Genomic DNA, 25,052 nt, shown 5'->3' on the forward strand with positions numbered 1-25,052 from the left:
GTCATATCTAAAATGACTTTTAACTAAAATATTTCCAGAGTGCCATTAGCAAAGAGGCATTTTGGCACTCTCAATGCCAACTTCTGGAAGAATGGACAGGTATTCAAAGTATGAGAGTCCAAACAGGGGCCATTTAAATACATGGATTACCAATAGCTAATGAGATGTTAAACTGGAGGTCTGTCAGCAAGTCATTAAGTGACCTACTGTACCTTACAGCTTTTCTTCCAAACAGCAAAATAAGACAACAGTCATTTTTAAAATCTTTTAGGTATTTTCAATGGTTTCTGAATTGTTTGTATGAAGTGCTGATTTATTTGTATAGAGTTTGATGTGTGTGTCCACCATTAAATCTAAATCCTGTTTTATATCAAAATTTATGTTAAGCAAAGCCAAATTGCTTGACCTCTGGTCTGTCAGAGTATTCTTCAGGTATGCTTTGAGATGCTTCCATCCATTTTGATAGCGCTTATTCTCAACCTGTAGAGTGAAAAATTATAGATACTGGGTATATAGAATCCTTTTTAGACATATAAAATATTCTTTAGGCTTTCTTTATAAGGACATGGAAAATTTTCTGAAGAAACTGAGCCATGAAGCAAGTTAGGAATGTGGAAAGACCAGTCACCATTACTGGAACTGGCCTATCTGCAAAGAGAAAGGAAAGAATGCAAGTGAACTAGATGGAACCAAGCTGAGAACCAAGTTGAGAACCAAGCTGGGAACCGCAGTGACAGAGCAAGGCCAAAGTAACAGGGCAGGACCACATTCTTGAGAAAGATAAGCGTACAGAGAGCTTTCACCTGACCCTGACTCATGTAGGTTGGGTTCCTTTGGAATGTTCTACTATTTTTATGTTATGCCACCTCAACAACCCCTCATTCCCCTCCCCATTCCTTGGTTGGTGGTTTTTCCCCTTAAAAACCCTTCTCAAACTGGCTGTCGGGGTCAATTCAGCTCCTGCGTGGGCATGCGAATTGACCGGCAGCTAGTTGTCACGCCCTAATAAACCTCGCAATTGCTCTGGTACATGGTGTCTCGAGCAGATTACTGGGTGGTCTCGACTTTCTGTGACTTGATAGGGGGTCTCCCCTCTGCGGAGGTCTTCAAACCTTCATCACAGGGAGAATACAGAGGACCTTCACCAAAGTAAAAAACTTGATGTCGGGAAGATGGAGGGCTTCATAAATGGTGGACAGGAGCTCGATATATTTTCCTCTGTGTTTCCACTTGATTCTCCAACAGTGAAGCTCAGCAGAGAGTGTGTCAGGATTGGGTAGGTCACTTCTGTACATGTCAGCATGGTGGTCTTCTGATGTGTTAAATTTGAGCTGTCCCATCACTGAGGGTACCAGTGATAGTCATTTCAGAGCTTTGAGGTGCTGTTCAGAGAAAATATCTTTAAGTTCCTGAATAAGGTACTCTACTGTTGGAACACTGAGAGTATCTCTATAGTAACTCTTGGAGGTTAGCTGAGATTCCAGGTTACCTTGCTGGGCTCTCTGGAACTTCCCTGGGAGTTTCATTTGAATGTCAAGTTTGGTTGCTAAGTTTGTGGCTTCCTCAAACCAAAACTCATGATAAACTTCAATATTTTACATCACCTCATTAAGTGAATGTAATACTGTAGTAAAGCTGCTGGCTGCAAAGAAGACAACAGAGGTTTGTCCCTGGAGATTCTTCCCAAAGGCTCTCGTAAAAGATAAGACATTTTTAAAAACAACAATGGTAACAATGAAATCAAAATCTGTCACTGCACTACAGAGGACAAATGCTCGTCCAGTTATATCGTTATTCCACCTAATATTCGTGTCGCTATTTATACCATCTAAACATAAGACAAGTGCTTGTAGGAGATCCACTACGATTTCAAAAGCATCATGCCTGCCTGTCCACTGGGAATGACAAATCTCCTTCAGTTCTTTAGCCCGCTCTTCTCTATTCTGAAAAAGAACAGAAATTACATTGTCAAGTTCTAAAAGCAGGTGTGGTGATCGATGGAAGAATGAACAGACTTCCTCAATGGTTCCTAAAGCCATGGATACCCCGTTCACAGGCACAGACTTTGCCAATCATGTATTTAAGGCACAGGAAGAACAGAGGGTATAGACAGCCTGGGGATATTTTTCTAAAAGTCTTGAAGCAACAACTTTCATTTTGGAAGAAAATCCACTGGACACAATGTAAGCCTGACCACGACAATACTCCATATTCAATCCCCATTTCTCAATTATTGTAGTGTGAAATTTCACAGCCAAAATCTCTGCATCGGCTTCATAGGGCAGAAATCCCACAAACTCCTCTCTCAGGTTGTGAGCATCATCAACAAATCTCACCAGCACAGGCAGGTGCTCCGCCCCTGCTATGTCCACCACATCATCTGTAATAATGGAAAAGAAGTGTGACACACTTCCCTGAGTGTCTCCTCATGGATGCAGCTCTCACAGATCTCCAGCATATGCCTCTGTTGAGTTTTAGAGCAGAATAAAGTGTTGACCGCCTTGGTCTCAAAGAGCTTCCTTAGGACCTCTTCTCCAGAATTGATGCGGCACTCCAGGAGTACCTGGAAGTTATCTGGAGCAAAGAGACCCTCTGGGATCTCGTCAGTCTGGTGCCCAACCAAGGGAATTTTCTGCTTTCCCATGAGAATCAGAATCTCAAAAAACGATTTGAAGTACTCTTTGTTCTCCTTCCCTTCAAGGGTTAAAGGCAACACATTTTCATCCTGCTGGTTCCCCACTTCTGCACTGGTGTTCTGAGTGGTGCTATTAGTTTCCTGTTCTTGTTTAGAAGTTTCCTCAATTTTTTTTGTTTCAGAGTCCTGATTTCAACTTTACTCAACTCTTTTCACTCAACTCTTATTCGTTTTCTGTGTCTACTATGTGGATTGTTCAAATGACTGGTAAGATCAAATATTGTTGGTATTGCATTTTCTAGAAGGACTATCCGATAAGGACTCTCCCAATGACTTCACAAGTATCTGCTTCAATTAATACTGAGAAATAAAATAACCCAATTATTCTTTAGTTTTCTGATGCCTCTGCAAAACATAGTTCTACAGATCATAGAGGTCTCAAAGTGCTTGGCACATAGTTGATAATGTTAATTAGTTGATCAGGTGTTTTGTCTTCTAAGTCTGCTCTCCTACAATTCTCAACCCACTTCTAGCATCTGGCCAGGTCCCTTGGGAACCTGAAGAAGGACAGGACAGACTGTGTCCTCTTCCATGTACAGTTGGGGGCAGCGCAGAAGTTCAGCATGGCGGTCCAGCTGTCACATCCCTGCCTCATCAGGGCTCTCTGACCTGTACTGAAATGCTGATGATAAACTCTAAAACGTTCTAAAAACTTCTTCTGAGAGTAAAAGACTGCAGGCTTAGGTGATTAACATCTGTAGCCTAACAGCAGAAGATTAGGCAATGTGGCCTTTGTTCTGTCTCAGCAGGAACTGCTGGGCTCTGACTTACTGTTGGCTAGTCTGAGGACCCAAGAAGAAAACACACTTAGAAAAGTAATTATATAGGTTATTACTAAGTGTAAAAAGTTTTCTATGAAAGCTATTTTTCATAGAAAAAGTGGAAAAAGGAGAAAAAGTGGAAAGGTCCTAAGTGAGGTAAAGGAAAAAATTCTGACAAAGGAAAAATTCTAAGTTAAAAAATTCTAGGCAAGAGAAAAAAGGAAAGGAAGGGAAGAACGGCTTCTTAGGAACCACCAAATCTAAGATACTCTACTATGACTACTATGACTACTTCTACGACTACTTCTATGACTATTACTGCTTTGTCTTTCTCTTTAGTACTTATGCATCTTTCAGAGTACATGATCACATGTTACAGAGTTCATCACAAGTTCACAACAAAATTCAAATCATAAATTGAAATACAAGTTTACAACACAGAATGTTTACATGCATATCCATTAGGAGTAATTATCTGGCTAAATATCCGTCACCTGTCTAGCTCCACAGGTCCACTGAAGGTCTAAAACTATAAATAAGAAATTAGTGAAGTTTTGTATAGATAAACCCAAGCAATACTTTATCTTCTGTCCTAGCACATAAATACATTGTGAGGTCCCTTTTAGTTACCTTTGGTTAATTGTTTTAAGACCTCTTGGAATGTGCTCTGAGGAGGAGAAAGTCTGGTTACTATCTAAGGACAATTAATTGATGACACTTGGAAGACTGGCATAGTTCTCATTGCAGTTTTTATCAGAAAGGGACCTAATAGCAGTCCCACTATAAAAGAGCTTAATAATCATGGATATAACTTTAGGAATTCTTATAGGATCATCATTAAGACTTAAGAAGTCATTTATTTGTTATACAAATCAGGTAAGAATCACTGACAGAATGCTTGTCTAGGATGGATGAAGCCCTGGATTAATCACCAGCAATGTATAAACTCTTATAGTGGTCCTTGCTTTTTATCTTAACAGTCAAAAGGTGAAGTGAGAAGAGTCAGAAGTTCTAGGTAATTCTTGGCTACATGAGAAATTTGAGACGAACCTTGGATTACACATTCTCAAAAATCAATAAATAAACAACAAATAAAAGAGTTGATGAAATATATCAATCAGAAACAAAATTAGCTTAAAGGAAGAAAAATCAAATTATCTTCAAAACAATGCTTACCTTGTAAATCTATACTCCTCATCTGCTTTGCTTAGGGTTTCATTGAAATAAATTTAACTAGGGACACATAAATACTAAGAAGCTTTATCACACTATTATATATAATAAGTGAAAATCAGTTGAAATCATAATTTTAGATAAAAGTTCAAAAATTTAGGAAGAATTCAAATATTCCTGTGCCTACCTGGGGTTTTGGGACTTATCAAAATAGTTTGAAGAGGTAGAGACAGAATATGCATATCCATACAGTCAGTGAAAATAAAATAATAGATATCAAATACTATAAGCAAAATTATGTAGCGATGTTGTTCAACTTTTTGGCAGTGGCCATGGCAAGCAAGCATTCATTACAGGATAGTTTCTTCTCTTAGTAGAAATAATGAAACTCAAAGGGACTAAACCAGACAGCAGCGCAGCTATCAAAATATCAAAAGCACATGGTTAATAGAGCATTTTTACTTTGGGAACCTCTTGGCCCTGATAAATTCATCATGAGGTCCCTATAAAGGAGAGATGATGTTGTAGTCAAGTATTAGTCAAAGCTGTTTGCTTGGCTTGTGTTTGTTTACTCTTATAAATGGTAATATAGAAGTAAACAAAGCAAGTAAGACACAAAAAAATAAACATGTGACTCCTGTCAACTATAGTCCATCCAAACCAAATAGATATTTTCTGTTCTAGTTTGTAATTTTCTAATATATTGTTTGATCCCATGGATATGGGCTATTAACATTCTTACAAATATGCTTTGGCATATTAGTCTAATATTTAAGGCATAAAATAGTCCTTGTTTAATTACAGCATGTCAAAGCTCAGTTAAGGAATAGCTTCTGAGTAACCTGATTAAATTTGGTCAAAGAAGGAGTCTTTGCTGATTGATAGTAATGGTAGGTAGCTGGAATAAAGGAAGTCTAGTTAGAAGGGTATTTACTAGTTAAATCCAGCTAAAATTGTGACAGCTTTTCATGACTTAGCTGTATGAAAATGAGTACTGTACTAAAACCTATAGCATCATGTTGGAAGGAGTTCATGGTTTCAAAGGAAAAAAATGAAGAAACAAAACAAAATGTAATATGAAATAATAAAAGCCTCTTAACTTTTATTATTAGTTAGATTAAATTTATATATATATATATATATATATATATATATATATATATATATATATACTGAAAAATATTGTCCTCACATACAACTTATATGTGGTGCTGTTCAAGGAAAAGTTTAGTCAATATCTTTAATCTACTTTTGGCTCAAGAGTAGTTTATTATCATAAAAAATAAAATAAAAATAAGCAAAGTAAGTCACAAAAGAAATAAACACATAGCTCTTGTAAACTAAAATGAGTTTTTCTGCTCTTCTAGGATGTATTTCATTCTAATATATTATTAGGTGGTGTTTGATATGTGTTGGGAGCCGCCACGAGAGCTGACAAAGTCCGCCATCGCTAGGTGGCGCTGTCGCCCGTAATTCTTCCTAGTACCAAGTAAACTGCGCATGTGCCATGGTTAGCCCGCCAAAGCTAAGCCCATCCCACGGCGTTTGGCGCGCTACGAGTAAGCAGCCAATCAGGGGGTGAATACCCCGCTCTGGGGTATATAGGCAGTGCTTTCCCACGCCTTTTCGTCTTCTACCACCATTTTGGTTTAGGGAAATAAACGTGTTTCTACGGAAGGATTCTGGTGTGTATGTGTGTGTGCGTGTGTGTATGTTTTTTGCCGGCGAGACCATTACGCGCGCGCCCCGCACATTTGGTGCCGAAACCCGGGAGAATTTTCCATCGCCGGCACGTTTTCAGAAGACCCTCCGCAGCTTCCTATCCACGCGTGGAGTGAATCCAGAACCGTAGGACGGGGTAACGTTCTCTGAAAGATATGTTTCGATTTGATTTGATTCACTTCCCTCCCCAGTTGGCAGGAACGCTAGAGGCTTTCGCCTTGGTGCTAGCAGCATCACTTTTTCTGCTCCTGGTTTTCGTGAGGGTTCGGAGAATAGTACAAATCAGCATGTCAGAGACAGAGACAGGACAGAAGCGCTTAGGAATTCAGAAAGAAAAAGGAAGAAAAAGTATATTTAAAGAAAAAGGCCTTTCCAAAGACACACAGTCTAAGGAAATGAGAGATGAGAGGAAGAACACTCTCGGGAGAGACAGAAGGAAAGTAAGCCTCAGAAACAAACCTCTGTATCTGGTAAAAGAGCCGGGGTTTTTACGGCGTGATAGCTCTGGGTCGGAGGAGATGGCTCCCTCAGAGGACTCAGATGGGGAGATAGATGAGGAGGATAGATGCCAGCCGAATAGCCAGCCGCCGCCGCGAGATCGAGTGCTTGGGTTAATGATGGTTAATTAGAAACTGTGTTTGCAAGAAAAGTGTTTGGGAGAGAAAAGGAATTAGAAAGCAGGGTATTGAAGTGTTAAAATAACTACCCGCTACATCTCCGATGAATGAGATGAAAAGTTACATTTTAAATATGAGAGAGAGAGAAAGAGTTTTAAAAAATACAGGTGCCCTCTCTCTGAGCTGTGTCAACAAAAAGAATGAAAAGGCTATTTCAGAGTTCATCTAGAAACAGAGAATTCGGGAGACGTCTTGAATTTCTCTGTAGCTCCTAGAAGTTTTTTGTGTACGTCCTTGGCGCGCCAATGTCCACGTGTTTGCTTTTTGTTTCATTGTCTAAATGTTCTGTGTTTGTTACATGTTCAAAAAGAAAGATCGTTAAAACTGCTTGATCCAACCTTTGAGAGCCAAAAAAAGTCTTTTCAGGAATTGAGGTTGACATAAGCTGCTTTTAAAAGAGACCAGCAGCATTTTGGGTTTTATAAAGAAGCTAAGAGTCGTTCTGTCCTAGAAAAACCTCTGTGACAAGGTGCTTTTCTCTTGAGATTACAGCTAGAAAGACAAGAAATTTTGTTGGATCTGAAGATAAGATATATAGCCATTTCATTGTTGTTTCGGATTGGTTTTAAAAGTATAAAAATGTTCTACATGTCTTGGTTATAGACTATTGACTTAAATTATTGAGTGTAATTAAAAATTTACAACTTTGATAACGAAAGGTGGCGTGGAACTAGCTCAGTGTTGGAGTCGTTCAGAAACCAGGTATATAGAAAGTAAGATTTTAGACCAATGTCTCTTCAATGAGATTAAAAGCTGCTTCATGCATTCATGTGTAGAGAATTAGCAACAAAACTTTGTAACATAGGGGTGGTCTGCTTGGTGTTGATTTTAGAGAAGATAGATTGTTTAAATTGGTTTTGCTTTTGCTTCTCAAAATTAATGGTTACACGCTAATGTTACAAAAGATATTTAAAAATTTAGTTAAACTGCCAGTATTCCATTGGCTACAGTTGGCAGTTGTAATCTTGAGTTTAAAAATTTTTTGATTCGCCCATGTTATGGAAAGGGGGGCAACAGGTAGAGTTAAATAAAAATATTTATAACAAGTTGTGATACAATGCTGGCCTGCTAGAGATTAAGAACGTTTACATTTAAATTAAGACACGCAGGCTGAGATCTTAACGTGCTTGTAAGACAAGGTCAGTGTGATGTTAATCAGGTTAAACTGCCCACACAGTCCTCAAATCATACAAGCAAAGACCGACTTAGATACTTGTCTTTGCAATGAAATTGCACCCTCATACAATCAGGTTCTGGCCATAACTACACAGAGCCATAGAGATGGGGAATGTTTTAAATGTAGAAATTTAGATAGTTTTTAAAGTGACTGTCCCAGGAACAGAGACTTAAACAACAGCCAGGTGACCAAGGTTACCTGACACACCTGTCCTTGGTACAAGAAGGATAATACTTGGGCCAGGCCTCAGGATATAGGCCAAGATTAAAACATTTACATTTAAATTAGACTTTAACAGAGTAGTTGAGACAGGAGCTTAGATTTCAGACATTCCTATTGTCCTGTCCCGCCTCAAAAAGGGTGTTCTCTAGAATTTGTTTATTGCCTTGCTTGTTCCTTAGGGAGGTGTCAGCCTCAGACTCAAAAGAAATTCAAAACAGCTTTTGGGCCAGGCCAAAATTGTTGGGTGTGATAGAGACAAAATGGCCTTGGTTCCTCTGATGTGTATTAGGTCTTATTAGTAACAAGAGACCTAATCTTAAATTAATAATTGAAGAAAAAAAGGGTTTTAAAAGATTGATAGATACTGGGGCTAATTAACAATTATTGGAGGACAAGATTGCCTTCAGCTTGGCTTTATTTGATACTTCACTCAGCTAAAAAGAGTTGGTTATTCAATTAATCCAAAAAACACTAGAGCCGGGCAGTGGTGGCGCACGCCTTTAATCCCAGCACTTGGGAGGCAGAGACAGGCGGATTTCTGAGTTCAAGGCCAGCCTGGTCTACAGAGTGAGTTCCTAGACAGCCAGGGCTACACAGAGAAAGTTCAAATTTAAGATTTATAAGATTAATGGGGCACTACAGCCTGACTTGCCTACTCCAGCTGCCATTCAAGTAAATGCATATAAAAAATTATTATAGATTTAAAAGAGTGTTCTATACAGTTCCTTTACCTCCTGGTAAAGGTGAGAGGTTTACATTAAGTGAAATTGCTTGTGATTTTTGAGAGCCCATGAAGCCATTCATTAAAAAAGCTTGCCTCAAAGAATAATTAATGGCCTTAAAAAATTTGTTGTTGCTTTAATACAAAAGGTTAAAGCGTTTAAATCTCTCAATATATATTATTCATTGTATATTTTATTGGCTGATCTCTCTAAAGGAGTTTTCCACAAGCCCTTGCTCTAGTACAACGAGCTTTAAGATTTTAGAGTACTTGTTGCTCCAGAAAAGTGATTCTCAAAAGTTGTTAACAGAGATTAATTGGCTAAAACCTCACTTTCAGCTTGACAGGCCAAAAGAAATGGTCAAATAAAAGGACATCTTGACCGGACAATGAAAAAGTCCAGATTCTATTTTATTAAAAGCCAGGGGGAGCGGTCTGTGTGTTTCCACAGGAAGAAGACAATCCGTTTTGGCTACCAGAGCGGCTGACGAGGCGACTCGCGATACTGGAAGGTGACACCCAGACAGACCCTCCAGGCTTTGATGATAGCCCTTGCACTGATCCAAGGGATACAGGTTCCTAGTATTTTTGTTTATTTTATAAAATTCCACCTTTAAGAATTGTACCAATAAAACCTGCTGGATGTCCCAGTGTTGGAATTCTAAAGATTCACTCGCACTATGGTTGCCAGAGTCACGCGATGGGTTCCCATCCCCGTGGAGACTCATTCCACTTTGTCATTATTTAGACAAAAAGGAGATTTGGTATAACTGCAGCCATAGTGACGACGATATTAATTAGTGCCGTTATCGCCACTGCCACTGAGATTGCTATGTCAACTTCTGTTCAGGTGGGCACTACCCCCAATTGTCAGCCACGGTGACAGAGACTGTTAACCTTCAAACCTCCGCCAGTACCCTACTAAAAGGCGGGCTAATGATCCTTAATCAACGCCTTGATTTAGTGAGAGAGAGATTAGATATCCTCTTTCAACTAGCCCAATTGAGATGTGAGAGAAAACTGGGTACACTTTACATCACCAGTGTACAGTATAAAAACTTTACTCGTGTAACTAATCTGTCCAGAAAATTGTTTCAGTATCTTACAGGAAACTGCTCAGAAAACTTCAGTGAGACACTCAGAAAATTGGGAGCAGCTGTGGTGAACATCAACTCGACACACGTGGATCTGTCCCTGACTGAGGGACTGTCCTCCTTTCCTTTTCTTCCCTTTTTTAAGTGGGTGGGAGTAGGCCTGTTTAGTTTATCCTAAGTTGTGGTTTAGTATTCATCCTTTGATTGGTTTGCGAACTCATAGCTCTATAGAATTTTGGCAAGGCTATTATTGGCCAGGCGTTTGTGACCAAAGTACTAGGGGCTTTCCCTGCAGTGTAGCTTTCACTGCTTCGAAAATGAGCAGTCCTCCCCTTGCGAGTGGTGGTGCTAAATGTTAGGCCATCAGCGTTGCACTCCAGAGATTTGCCCAATACACTGGGTCAGTGAGGAGTCTCGGCCTGGCTGATTCTTGTCTGTATAGCTGTGGTACCTGAGTTTTGAGACAAACAGCCCTTGCACCCCTAGGAGATGACTCCATTGCACAGGGATGGGTGTTTGCATCTCTTTCTGTTCCCCTTAGCCCTTGCACCCAGAGGACTTGTGTTTCCATTGCACCTGGTAGGGTAAGGGAGACGGTTTTAAACTGTTGGTTCTTTGATCGCTTATTCCCCCAAGATGGAATTTGCTTGATCAGGCCTTAGGTTTGAGTCATAACTGGTACCATGCTAGACAGGCTAAGGGCAGTCAGTTAGATAACTCCATCCTTTTTTCTCCAGGACAGCTGCCATTGGTCCCAATGACGGGAATTAGGCTGATGCCACATGCCAGATTTACACCATAAAGACAACTGAGGAATTGATGACAAGCCAACCCCATGACGGGATTAGCGAGTGGCAATGACCCGGGCGCGGGTATATCCCTCGCAGCCTAAGACAGGGTGGCTTGCTTTTCCTTGGTGTTAGCCCTATTGATGCTGGCTGTGGAGAAATGTCAGTCAGCCTAGACACGAGACATTGACCAGTGCCTGTTTAACAAAACAAAAAAGAAATAGCCAGTAGACAGATTCCTCAGCCGCTGCACCCTAGGGCTTCTGGTAAAGACACCCTGTAAAGCCTCAAACATTTCTGTACACAGTCCCTGCCCACTAAGGTGTTCGTTCCACAGATAGAAGGTCTGGTAAGTCAATAACGGAGTGGACGGATAAGGCTCGGCCACCTAAGACAGGGCAGCCTCGGGTGGGGAGGCTGACCCCGTGACGGGTAAGAGTTTGAGCACCGCCCTCTAAAGAGACTCAGACCCGCCGTGAGACCCCCCAAAATTGGGAGTTACGAAACCTTCCCAGGGACCTCTGCCACCCTCTATATTTAAACAAAAAGGGGCAGATGTTGGGAGCCGCCACGAGAGCTGACAAAGTCCGCCATCGCTAGGTGGCGCTGTCGCCCGTAATTCTTCCTAGTACCAAGTAAACTGCGCATGTGCCATGGTTAGCCCGCCAAAGCTAAGCCCATCCCACGGCGTTTGGCGCGCTACGAGTAAGCAGCCAATCAGGGGGTGAATACCCCGCTCTGGGGTATATAGGCAGTGCTTTCCCACGCCTTTTCGTCTTCTACCACCATTTTGGTTTAGGGAAATAAACGTGTTTCTACGGAAGGATTCTGGTGTGTATGTGTGTGTGCGTGTGTGTATGTTTTTTGCCGGCGAGACCATTACGCGCTCGCCCCGCACAGATATGTAAATTAGCTGTTTAAACAATATCAGATTGCTTATGCATATCTTATTGCTTAGACTTGACCAGAAAATAGCAAGCGAGTGTAATAGGTGTTATTAGTCTAATTTGGTTAGACTTGATCAATTAGGTATTTTAACACACTTTTAAATTTATAAATAAAATTATACACTTTGTAGGTTACTTTGTTTTAGTGCATTTACATATTATGTGGCATTCAAATCAAGGTAAATATCTTACAGTCTATTTATAATTGTCAAATGATGGAAGTACCAAAATAAGTTATACTTCTTAGATAAGTTTTATACTTTATAAAGCTTTGCAATTGTTCTCAAACATCTTTAGTATGATATTCACTAATTGCTTTCAAGTGGGAAGATAATAAGAACTAAATTAGCCTTTCCAATCCTAATTATGGAAGTAACTATTCATTAACGTCAGATTAGCTACGGCATCGATGAAGACTTTCCCACGTACTCATAGACTCACCCAGCATGTATTTCAGTGCAAGCAAAGTAGTTCCTTTAAATATTGAGGGTTCTTTTACAGGGTACTTTGCAAAACCTGTCAACTTTTTATATTTTCCAATTAAATATATAAATCCCCTCTGGTAATTCATTTCTTTTTGTCATGGAACCACAATGCATTTCACCGAAATAAAGCAGATGGCTGCTAAAAAGGAATTTATCACCAAGTTTAGCTAGTGCACTTCATAGAAGTCTTTCCATTTATACATGGAAATTTTATGACGATCTTTTTTCTCCAGACCCTATGTAAATTACTCCACGCCCTGAGGCCCAATGACTGAAAACAGTTAGACAGACTTAAAGAAATAAGGCATTGGGCAGACAGATAAAAAACGCAAAGTGAAACCGTAGTTCTAGTGTATGCCTGTGCCTTCATCAGGCTTCAGCTGCTCTGGCAGCACAGTCTCTCTTGATTGTACATGGAGGGAATTAGAGTGGGCTGTACACTGAGGTGGTATTACAACTGTGCTAGAGACCTGTCCTAATGTAATCTTGGTCTTTAAAGACATTGATTATTCTAGCTTGTAATTGATGGAAATTGATAATTTTATCAGTAAACCTCCTCAGCCAGTTCTGCAAACCTGGAGTTTTCTATCAAGTGCTAGCTATTGTCTTTCCTTCCCACACAGTTCTTTCTATTCCCCTCTGGAATTTCTATGTATAGCTCTGATGGTTTATGAGCATTCTGATGCAATTCAGCTGTTTTCAACCTTCATTTTATCGCTGGCTGCAGAATCAGAGGGTAAAGAGCTAATTGGTTTAAGGTTTACTTTGCCAGGAAGTTCTAGTCTATTCATAGATTCCCTGTAAGAATAAGATGGAACAAAGACATTAACAGTGAAAGGCATTCTCTCCTTCACATATGGAGATAGTACCGACTGGTATCATTTAGGTATTGGGTTAAGTTGAAAAGCAGATTTTTTTTTTTTTGCAGCAGGGTTTCTATGCAACTAGACTGATAACAAGAGCTCTTTGGTCTGCAGCTGCTGATACAATTCACTAAGCATGATGTATTTTGGAACTGTTCCCCCTTTCAGAAATTAATTCAGAATATAGCAAGATTTTGTTGGGAAAAGTCTGTGTTAGAGCACACAATGAAGAGATTCTTTTAAGAAAATAATCTGATTCAAAATTAAAAAACATTTATCGTCAGGATACTGAGTACTAAGTGGAATGATGTGAAAGTCAGACAATTCTAGCTCATAGCAGGAATGGTCATTAGAACTGAAACGAAAAACTTAAACTTCCATTTTCCAAAAATGATACAGTTTCCAACTACATACTAAACCTTATTAGTTTTATTTATTTACAAACTTTTATGCGATATATTTTGATCATATTTTTACCTCCCTCAACTCCTTTAAATATTATTCTTATACACCAAAATAAACATACCTTATACCATCATCAAAGCAGGAGCTTTATGTAACAGATAGAGATGGTTACAGAGATCTACAGCTGATTACAATGCAGGGAATAAGTGTTTGTGGATGCAGCCCCCACACACCTAAGGCTTAGGAAAGTGTCTTAGTTACCATTCTGTTGCTGTGAAGAAAAAAATACGGTGAAGGCAATCCTCACAAACTAAAATAAATTAATTGGGAGCTTCCTTACATTTTCAGATTGTTATTCCATGTCATTAATGGCATGGAACATTAGGGAAGACAGATATGGCCTGGAGCAGAAGCTGAGAATTCATATCTGATAGGTAAATTATAGGCAGAGAGAAAGAGAGACGGAGCATGGTGTGGACTTTTGAAACCTCACAGCCCAACCCTAGTTACACAGCTCCTCCCTGAAGTTCACATCTCCTCCTAGAAGGACAAATCTCCTTCCCAAACAGTTCTACCAACTAGAAACAAAACATTCAAATATGTCAGCCTATATGGCACTCTCACTCTATCCATCTCAGAAAACATCATGGGGAAAAGGAAGTAATATTTTAAAAGATGGAGGGCTAGGTTACCAGCACCTAGCGGGTGTCCCCTGTGCACAAGGAAAATACATTTCTGAATTCCCAGCAATATGGTTGCGTGAACAGAGTAGGATAAAACAGTATCAGTTGACATGCCAATGTGAAGGAGACATCTCACAGAGTCCTATTTCTCAAGGATGAAGCATTAGAAATGGTCAATTGCTGCTGAGAGAGGAAGAATCAGTTTTCTCCAGGAAGAGATCCCACAGAGGTTGTCAATCTCAAGTGGTCAAACCTGGGCATAACACATATAAGAATGCTAAATTGCTAAAAGGACCAGAAAAATATAAATAAATAAATAAATAAATAAATAAATAAATAAATAAATATAATTATATTTGTTTTATTGTGTGAAAAACACATATAAGACGTCCTAATATCTCCTAAATATATATTTGTTATATGAGTGTATGCATGTGTGTAATAACTATAGGAGAGATGATGAATATAGTTAGGAGATGAGAGGCACAGAAGTATTTCTAGAAAGGGATGGGAATTATATAGATGCTGTAATTGTTTATGAGGCTCTAAATTAAAAAGAAAAATTAAAAAGAATTGTGAAGTACCATATAGAGAGGAAGATAACCTAGACTGAAAGTCAGCACTGATAACTAGTCCCATTTAGGTTGATGTTGGAAATAGATAAGAATAGCCCATCTTTTATGAGATTGACAAAACTGTAGGCAGGGAGAAAATATTCTTTTCTTATATAGTGAGGAATGAATGATAATTAAGCTAGAACATTATGGGGCTAGAAGCATATAATTGAGGCTTGATGCAGAAATCAAAAAAAAAAAACAAAAAAGCCATGTATAATAGTGTATGCTTATAATAATAACAACTAGAAGACAAATTCAGGGAGAATCTTAGTTCCAGTGCAGCTTGGGCTATATTCCATGATCCTGTATCATAAAGTCCAGGAAGGATAGAAAGAATAAAGTGAGGGAGACAGGCTTATTGCTAAGGCTATAGGTAATGTGGTCAATTATTTAGGACTTGGGTTACTTTTTCCTAAGCACCTCACACATAACTGTAATTGCACACAGTAACCAAAGTAAATTTAATCTGGAAAGTCAGCTCTATCCATCAGGGGAAAGGAAATAAAATATACTTCCCGGCACTAGTGAAGTTATAGATTACTGGCAATGGTAGAAAAGAACCTACCACTGTCATTTTGCTTACTATATTTTAAATCTTACTTTCTAGATTTTTGCTGATTCTTTGTGAGTTTCACATTATGCACCCCAATCCCACTTATCTCCCCATCTCTTTGTAACAACTCCCCTTGAAAATCCACGCAAGATAAAATAAAAAAATAAAAACAAAAGTGAATAAAACAAACCAAAACATAGAAAAAAATCTCAATGGAAGTTGCAACTTTGCATCTGCAGGATATGCTCCAGAAGCTCATAGATAAAATAGAGCCCTGAATCTGGCCCTGGGTGGTTCAGTAATTATTTAAAATAGGCCGCTGGTCAAACTGACTATCTAAGCTGCTCTGCTGAGCTCAGCTACCATGTTTCTTGGCCGGAGGCCACTTGCACTGCAGTTAGAAATGGCCAGCCAGAAACACCAGCCCTGCCACCCACGAGACTTCAGCATGGGAGAAGTCTCTGCCAATCTTCCACACTGTCTCTGCAAGGCTGGGCATTGCCTAGAACACCCCGCCATACGCGGAGGACCTGTAGAAAAATGAGACTAATGCTTAAATTATCTAAAAGCTTATATATTTGGTAATGATCAGTAACAAGATGCTCATACAATCAGAAGTGTAACCCAATATCCAACCTAGATATACCAACTACCTTTGGCTGCTACAAACACGTGAACATCTGCCTCCACGTTCCCCTCTCTTGTTCCTCTCTCCTATCTCCTCCTCTTCCTTCTCCTCCTCTCCTCCTTACTCCTCCTCTTCCTCTCCTTACTCTTCCCATCTTGGCTCCTCCTACACTGGGTGGTAGCTGAGATGGTCAGACTACAATTTTTACTGCACTTGCACCACCAAAGTAGGCTTTCAAGCACTGCCTCACTAGCTCACCCAATGCTGAAGCCTTAAAGTAGCAGTGTCCACATCTGAGTCAGGGTACAAAGGACAAGGCGGAGGAATGGCACTGACCTTTGCCCATGCCACCTCACAGGAAATGAGTGACAGGGCCAGATCTCCCACGCTTACACCCTTGAGACCACCTCTTTTGCACCTAGAAGTAAAAAGTTTAATGGTTCAGTAATTTTAAGGTAAACTAGTAAACCAGCGAGACCAAGAGAACAAGGACTGATATCAATTGTCAGACTTTTAGTATTTCTTCTTTAACATTATTTTTAGGCACAGTTAAATTTTTTTTGAAATTCGAAACATTTTTTAATAAAATAATTATCCCTGACTGGTGGGCATAGAAGCAACACTTTCTTACAGTGTCATAAAGAAAACTCTTTGCTTAATAAAAGGGAGGTCCAATTCTCTGCGATCCTGAAAAACAAAGTCTGCAAAGAAATCTACCTGAGCATCTAGTTGGGAAGTGGGGTTTTCCAGACGACCTACATCCATGTCTACTTGAGCACTGAGGTTTAAGTTTTTCACTCTATGAAGGCTGAAGTTTCAGCTGTAACAGAGCCATGGATTGTCTGCCTGCACCAATAAGAGAGTGAGAATGGGGATTACTCCCCAGACAGGAATGCTCAGAATCTACATTTAGGTGTACTCTGCCTTCTTCTCTACTATAGATGGACACCTGTGATATGACAAATATAAAAGCAAAAGGAAAGGAACCTCCTCCAGTGCAATAGTTTAGAAGATGCATACTCAGTTAAACTATTGGTACAGCCATCCAGGTAGTCTCTAGGGCCTTAACATTCCCTCAACCACCATTCCTGGAGTTAAGCTGATGTATATGTTTATAGGAAGCTAAAGAGGGAGAGCTACCTTGAGGGTGAGTATCTTGGTGATGATACACAGATACAATTTCCTTGAAGATCTCCTAGGGTACTCTTAGGTTGCTACCATTTACAGTTTTTGAAATTGGAAATGGAACTTATTGTCTGACTAATTCAAATTTCAATTTCATAAGAGGGTTTGGGGGTCTAGAAAGAGTGAGCATTCTTTACCTAAGTCCAGTTGAGAATGCTTATGGAATTGATATACTACTTCTAGCATCCTGAAAAACAAAGAGGCTGACTTTTCTTTGCTTTCTGGATGTTTACCCCGACGATTACCAAATGGCTTTCTGGAGAAATTGGAGTTCTGAGGTTTGCTATTTTATGAGGCTCATGTTTTAAGAATACCATATTGGCGGGGACTTCCGGTCTGGGCCCGAGCATAGAGCAGGTCACAGGCGGCAGCTCTGTACCCAACCCCAGAAAACCGAGAGAAAGAGGGACTCCCAGGAGCTTGAACTCAGGCAGCATCCCAGGTAAAAATGAATCTCCCATGATGTCTGCTGTTAGAAGTTCTAATCCAGATGCCGGCCTCTGAACTTATACTACTCAGACCTTTGAAGGGCCACTGACAAGAACATCAAACAGCTAGAGATTGACATCACTAATCTAAAGAAATCCCTCCTTTCGCTGCCTGAAGAGACCTCCTAAAATCGCAAAGATCCTTATTGGACTTGATTTACTCTATTACAATAGAAAAGGCTGTGTACAGCTCTTGACTGTGTACAGCCCTTAAAGAACAAGGTTGCCTTTACATAGACAAGACAAGGAGGGTTAAAGAGAGCATGAAATAGGTAGTGAAGGCCCTAAGAAAAATCAGAGAGAGAAAGAGACAGATGAATGCTGGTACAAGAATTGGTTTTCAGCCTCTCCAAGGTTGTCAACCCTATTTTCGCCCATCTTGGGACCATTAATTGGGTTCTTTTTGCTTATTTCTGCTGGTCCCTGGCCCTCAAATAGGCAGACTAACTCTGTGATACAACAGATAAATAACTTGGTAGCAAAACCTACTCAGATACATTATCATAAGTTAGCTATGGAGGACCATGACACTCAAGATGAGGTTGTTACTTTATACAGGATGTTTCCAAAACCCATCTCCACCCAACCTAAAAGGGGGGACTTCTGCCCCTAGACCAAGCAGAGAGGGGCCACCCAGAACCCCCTCTGACAGGTGATCTGAATTCTTGCTTAGGCTTCGAGGCTAAGCACTGCAAGGGAATATAAATAAAAGATAAAAATACCTATCTGGGTTCCCTGAGGGACAAGCCTGACTGCATAGGGGTTGATGTCAAAAGTATCCCCTCTCCAGGAAAAAGACATCAGGACAGGTATGGCCCTCATGCCTTACTGGACAATGACAGGGGGACTGGAGCCATTACAAGGTCCCCTTCAAATACTGGAGGTCAGGCCTCTATCCCCGCCTTCACAAGTTTAGAATTGCCACAGACCTTCTATACTTAGAGAAGGGAGGAGATGTCAGGGGCAGCCCTGCTCATATCCTGAAGGCCTAAAATCAGCCATAGGCCTAAAATTAGCAATCGGCCTGTCATACATGTATACTAACACCAAGTCTTGGGTCTCTGTGGAAAAACATTGAAAGAAATGGCTATAAGCTAATGTAAACAGGCAGCTTTTGTGGAAATTTACAAGCCTGAGTAGTCATAGACCTTGTAAATAGGTAGCCTTGGCAGACAATACCAACTTAGATAAGGACAAGTGAGTCATAGGCAGAGTCATAGTGACTTGTCCCCTGAACCTTCACCCAGCAGATACCCGGTTCTGAAGATATCTGTATTCCCCCTGAACACCCACACTCCATTGTCATTCCCTTCCCCACATCCTGCCTTTCTGTGTTTATAACCCCTGTGTGAATGAATTACGATTTGAGAAAAAAAAAAAAAAGAATACCATATTGAGCCAGTTTGGTCAATGGAGCAAATTATACTAAGCAGAAGTTTCTTTCATTTTGTTTTATTTTCTTTTGAATTTTGTCTAGTAAATTCACTTCCTGAAGCTCAACAATTTACCTATAAATTGACCATCTATTTATAACCCAGTATCTACTGTTTTTTAAAAAATGACCTTCAGTTTTCTGTCAGGTTTTAATTCTTATAGTTATGGGGTAATATTTCCAAGGCCGCAGGTAGGTTGTGATGGTTTTCTTTTTAGGGCTATCAAGTTATCATGTACCAAGGTACAATGCACACACAACATGAAGCTCAAGAAGAAGTAAGACCAACGTGTGGGTGCTTCCGTCCTTCTTAGAAAGGGGAACAAAATGCTCATGGGAGCAAATATGGCGACAAATTGTCGAGCAGAGACTGAAGGACAGGCCATCCAGAGACTGCCACACCTGGGGATCCATCCCATATGAAGTCAGCAAACCCAGACATTCTTGTGGATGTCAAGAAGTGCATGCTGAGAGGAGCCTGATATAGCTGTCTCCTTAGAGGCTCTGCCAGAGCCTGACAAATACAGAGGCAGATGCCCACAGCCAACCATTGACCCAGTGTCTCCAATGGAGGAATGAGAGAAAGGACTGAAGGAGTTGAAGAGGTTTGCAACCCCATAGGAAGAACAACAATATCAACCAACCAGAGCTCTCAGGGACTAAACCACCAATCAAGGAGTATACATGGAGAGAACCATGGCTCCAGCCCTATATGTAGCAGAGGATGGCCTTGTTAGGCATCATTGGGAGAAGAGGCCCTTGGTCTTGTGAAGGTCCATGCCCCAGTGTAGGGGAATGCCAGGGTGGGGAGGCAGAAGTGGGTAGCTGGATGGGGTAACACCCTCAAAAGCAGGGGGAGGAGGAATGGGATAGGATGGGAGGATTCCAGTGGCAGGATGGGGGTGGGGTGGAACCGTAAAAGGGGATAACATTTGAAATGTAAATAAAGAAACTATCTAATGAAAAAAGGAATTATAAGTATCCTATGACTGGTGAGAGAGGGGAATTCGCATATCCCAGGGTTGAGATTTCTTGTTGGTTGTCTAATACAAAGTCAATCCTGAAACCACACACACACACGCACGCGCACACACACACACACACAACTAGGTTCATCATGTTATATGTATTATTTACTTATTTATGCATACAAGTACAGATAGACAGGTAATAATATTAATCAAAGAAAAATGCCATTAAGTGGAGGGGTTGGGTGTGCTAAGGGTTGGAGGGTGAGTACATGAGAAAAACTTGTAAACTGGGGAAAAAGAAGGATACTGATGTAATTCTATAGTAACAACAATGTATTAAAATACAAAGAAATTATAAAGGGAATACTTATTTAAATTCTAAATGATTTTGCCATTCCTGTTATAAATTTATAGTATAGGAAGATGAATTGCTTTATAATTAATTATTTGAAATTTTTATACTTTGTATTTTGATCATGTTCATCACCTCATCTCCTCTCAGATCCTTCCTCTCTTGTACAGCCACACAACTTTTCTATCTTCCATTCTTTTACAGACTCATTAAGTCCCATTAGTGCTGACTATAGAATATGACTGCCATTGTCAGATTCACCCACCTTCACTCACATCTTGATGTTCTTACTCCAATGAGATGGCATATATCAGAATTGTGCTAGATAACTAGATTTAGCCAAAGGAGGACAAAGTGAAAATGTGGCTGTTGAAGGAACATGCTGCAAAAATATTAAATTTACCAGAGTATTGATCTTCCAGTTACCAGCCTTCAGAACCAGGAAGAGAATAAACATTTATGTTATCCAAACTTGCCAATTTGGCAATTTTTATAGCAATTTGTGCTAATGAAATCATACACAAATATTCTTACTAAAGGATTACTGTCGTAGCTTCCTATACCTCCTAAAGGGATATTATTATGCATAAATCAATCTAAGAAAATGAATTTTATTCCCAATAAGATAGTGCAGAGGACAATAATATAGAGATATGAGTGAACTTAACCTGTTACCTGAATTATTTGTCTTCTTAGAGTCGTAATAACATATTAGAAAGGTATAAAATAAAATCTCTGGAGATTGACTGAAACAGTCTTAACAAACATTTTACCTTGAAAGAGCAAGGCATTTTAACAAAACACACCAGTGTAATGTGAAAGCAAATCTTTATGATCTTACAGTGTCTAAGCAGTGAAATTTGGCTGAACAAGGCTGATAAGGTTAATCATGGAAGAAATGGTTACCTAATAATCTCATTTTTGCTAAAATGCTTTTATGGGGTTTATTAAACTTTATTATGCACATTGGCTGCCACCGAAGAATATAAAAACACACAAACGGGAAAAAATTAGGGCAGTTTACTGAGTGAATAAAATTAAAAGAACTTTCTTTAGTTCTTATGTAAGTATTTATAAGAACTTTCATAGATTGTATGTAAGTATCGTGACATCCTTATAGAGACTACAGATGAGATCACACATATACTCCTGTGCATGTGCATGCATGTGTGCCCCCCCACAGACACACGCACAGAGACACACACACACAGAGACACACACAGAGACACACACAGAGACACACACACACAGAGACACACATAAACACATAGAGAGAGAGAGAGAGAGAGAGAGAGAGAGAGAGAGAGAGAGAGAACCCTCTTTTAAGGCAGTAGATGTATTCTTTTATATTATCTTTTGGCTAAGGATCATTTACTTTTGCATAACTGTTTAAATCTTTAGCTTGATGTATCTGAATTTTGTATAGAATTTGCCAGAGTATCTCTTAAAGTGATTTTAAATTCATTCGCTTTTCTTTCATTAAGAGACATAGATCATAGCTTAAGGGATTTAGTAATTATTCTAGTTAGGATTACCGTATCTGTTCCTTTAAACTAGTTTTCAAATTTTACATTTAACTGTATCTCTTCCATATGTCTCAATCTCCAGATGGTAGAACACGCTGGTGTTGTTTTAATGGATCATAGAGAAAGACTCATTGATTGTGATATATTGTACAAAACCAATATTACTTTGGTATAACTAGTATCAGTTTGTACATTGCATTGGTTATCAGCCTTTAGAAGTATCTGTGGTATGGATTAGCTAATAAGTAAAAAGTCGATGAACCCAGAAAAAGTTAAACAAGTTGTCATTAAAGGTAATTATCTTATACCATGGAAATTTGAGTGTAACTATGTTGACTAAGTTTGAGAATTAAGAGTTACAGGAAGCCAAATTTCTGAATTCGTGACATGTCATACAACATTGTTTACAGTCACATCAGGAAAATAAAAACCAAGACATTAACATTTAATTAGCAAATAAACAATAATATTATATTCAAAGCTACTTAAATCTAATTTTGTGAACCCTATTGAATTCTCAGAAAAACCCTGATTCTTGGTGTTTTTGGTGAGACTCTCTCAGTTTTTTTTTTTAAGTTGACACTAGTTATGACTGAGGTATATATCATTTTATTGTTTTTTTTTGTTGTTGTTTTAATAAAATGCTATACCTATACAACTCAGGGAAGGAAGAGTTTAGTTTCCTATGTGGTTTCAGAGGGTTAGATTACAAAACGGTAAGGACAGTTTTACATTGGGATGTAGAAACTGGGTGATCACACATCTTCCATTTACACAGGAGGCAAAGTCAGAAAAAAGTCAGAAATAAAACCATGACAAAGCTCCTTACCCTTCAGTAGCTTACTTCTTCCAAGGAAGTTGTACATCATAAATGTTCTGTATCATCTGAAACAAGCCCTCAAATTGAGGAGCAAGTTTTCAAATCTATGAGCCTATGGGGTGATATTTTTCATTTAAACCACCAAGTTCCACAATGGACTACAAAGGTTCCCAGACATCTTATGATGCAAAATACATTTAGTTTGACTTCAAAAGTCTCCAAAATCTTTAGCACTCTCAAAAGGATTATTTTCAAGTCTCTCCTGAGACTAAAGACATTTGTTAAAAGTGACCCTCATGTGAATTAAAAATAAACTAAATACTTCTAACATACAATGGCACACAATAAACATTCCTTCCCTAAAAAGAAAGAATAGGGGAATTATGAGAAAATGTTGACCTGAAAAGTAGGTCTGAAACAGTAAAGGACAGTTAACAAACGTTGTAGTTGCAAGTAAAGTATTTGGGGCTTCTGTCATAGGTTTCAACGATCTTATCCCTCCAGCCTTGCAGCCTACAGTTTACCTCCATCAGTATAGATGTCTCAAAGCTCTGTAATCTCCATCATTTTGGGATTTTCCCCACAACCAAGGCTTTGCTTTTACCACTTCACTAAATGGTCTCACAGGGCCTCCTTGCAGCCCTTCCAAACTACAGTATGTTGCATGGATTCAATGATTCTCTGAAACAGTGAAGTAAGAATCCATGATTCCCCCGTCTTGCCTTTCTCTAGTCCCATGCATTCTACTCTGCCAATTTCTGCTGCCAACACATAGTGGGCCCTACTCCCATCAATCCACGATTGCATCAGCATTTGTATGCACCTATTACTACAAATAGGAAGCCTCTGAAGCTCTTTAAGTAGAGCTTCAGCAACCTGTAGCAGGTTGAACTTTGTCCTGTTAGCATCCTTCTTATCATTTTAATAAGAGAAAGAAACTTGCCTTTAATGACAATAATTTCAGTAACGGTGATAGCATCTTTTCTGCCAAGGACTTGGATGGTAAATTAAGATTCCTAGTGTTGTTTTTTTACCCCATACTACACATTTTAAGAATTTACTTTTGCTCCACACGTTGTCTGTTCTTATTTTTTAGTTATTAATTATTTTAGTTATTTACATTCCAAACATCCCCCTTCTGTCTCGCCATCCATAACTTTCATCCCATCCTCCTCTCTTTGCCTCTAAGTGGGAATCCTCCACTAATCCATCCACTCCCACCTCATCACTCTGGTACCCCCCTACGCTGGGCCATCAAGCTTCCACAGGATCAAGGGTCTCTCCTCCCATTGATGCCAGATAAGGCAATCCTCTGCTATATATGTAGCTGGAGCCATAGACTCATCCACATATGCTCTCTGGTTAGTGGTTTAGTCCCTGCGAGCTCTGAGTGATCCAGTTAGTGGATATTGCTCTTCTTATGGCATTTCAATCACCTTCAGCTCCTTCAGTCCCTCCCCTAGCTTTTCGACTCGGGTCATTGGTGCTCAGATCTATGATTGACTGTGAGTATCTGCTGATTAGAGCCAGGGCTGGTGAAATCCTTGCTATATGTGGCTGAAGATTTTACATCGAGACAGCAAACTGATATAATTAAGGAGAGAAAGTATCAAAGTAGAGGATGTTCATTATTAGTGCACGGCTGAAGTCACTTGGCTTTCCTATGGACATTTGTCTTTAGACTGATGAGTGCATCATGAGGTGAGACTAGAGAAAGGATAGTAGAGAGTGTCTGCATTTATGGTATAAACAGAAGTACGAAATGTCAAAATGCTGAGATACCTAGAAACTGTGGTCCAATCAGAATATAGGAAAGATATGGAATATCTGTTCTATTTTTAATGTCCAGAAAACACAGCTTAGCTATGTTAAATGGAAGATAGTATTTAAAAAAATCTTACAGTGTTGAGAAAATGGTTTAGTTAGATTCTCAAGAGTTATATGGTAGAAGAGACAAACAACTCCTAAAAATTGTCTGACTTCCACAGGTATGATTGGGCAAATGTGTATCCACAAATACAGAGAGAGAGAGAGAGAGAGAGAGAGAGAGAGAGAGAGAGAGAGAGA

The 25,052-nt window shown here is 39.5% G+C and overlaps 2 pseudogenes; both read right to left on the reverse strand.

Annotated features, from left to right (window-relative positions):
* Positions 1-267: 267 nt before the first annotated feature.
* LOC114632959 lies at positions 268-3,260 on the reverse strand (annotated as a pseudogene).
* Positions 3,261-13,245: 9,985 nt separating this feature from the next.
* The window catches only part of LOC114633364, a 112,418-nt pseudogene continuing 100,611 nt past the window's right edge, over positions 13,246-25,052 (reverse strand).

This window comes from Grammomys surdaster, unplaced genomic scaffold, assembly GCF_004785775.1.
Source record: "Grammomys surdaster isolate TR1022 unplaced genomic scaffold, NIH_TR_1.0 98, whole genome shotgun sequence".
Taxonomy (NCBI): domain Eukaryota; kingdom Metazoa; phylum Chordata; class Mammalia; order Rodentia; family Muridae; genus Grammomys; species Grammomys surdaster.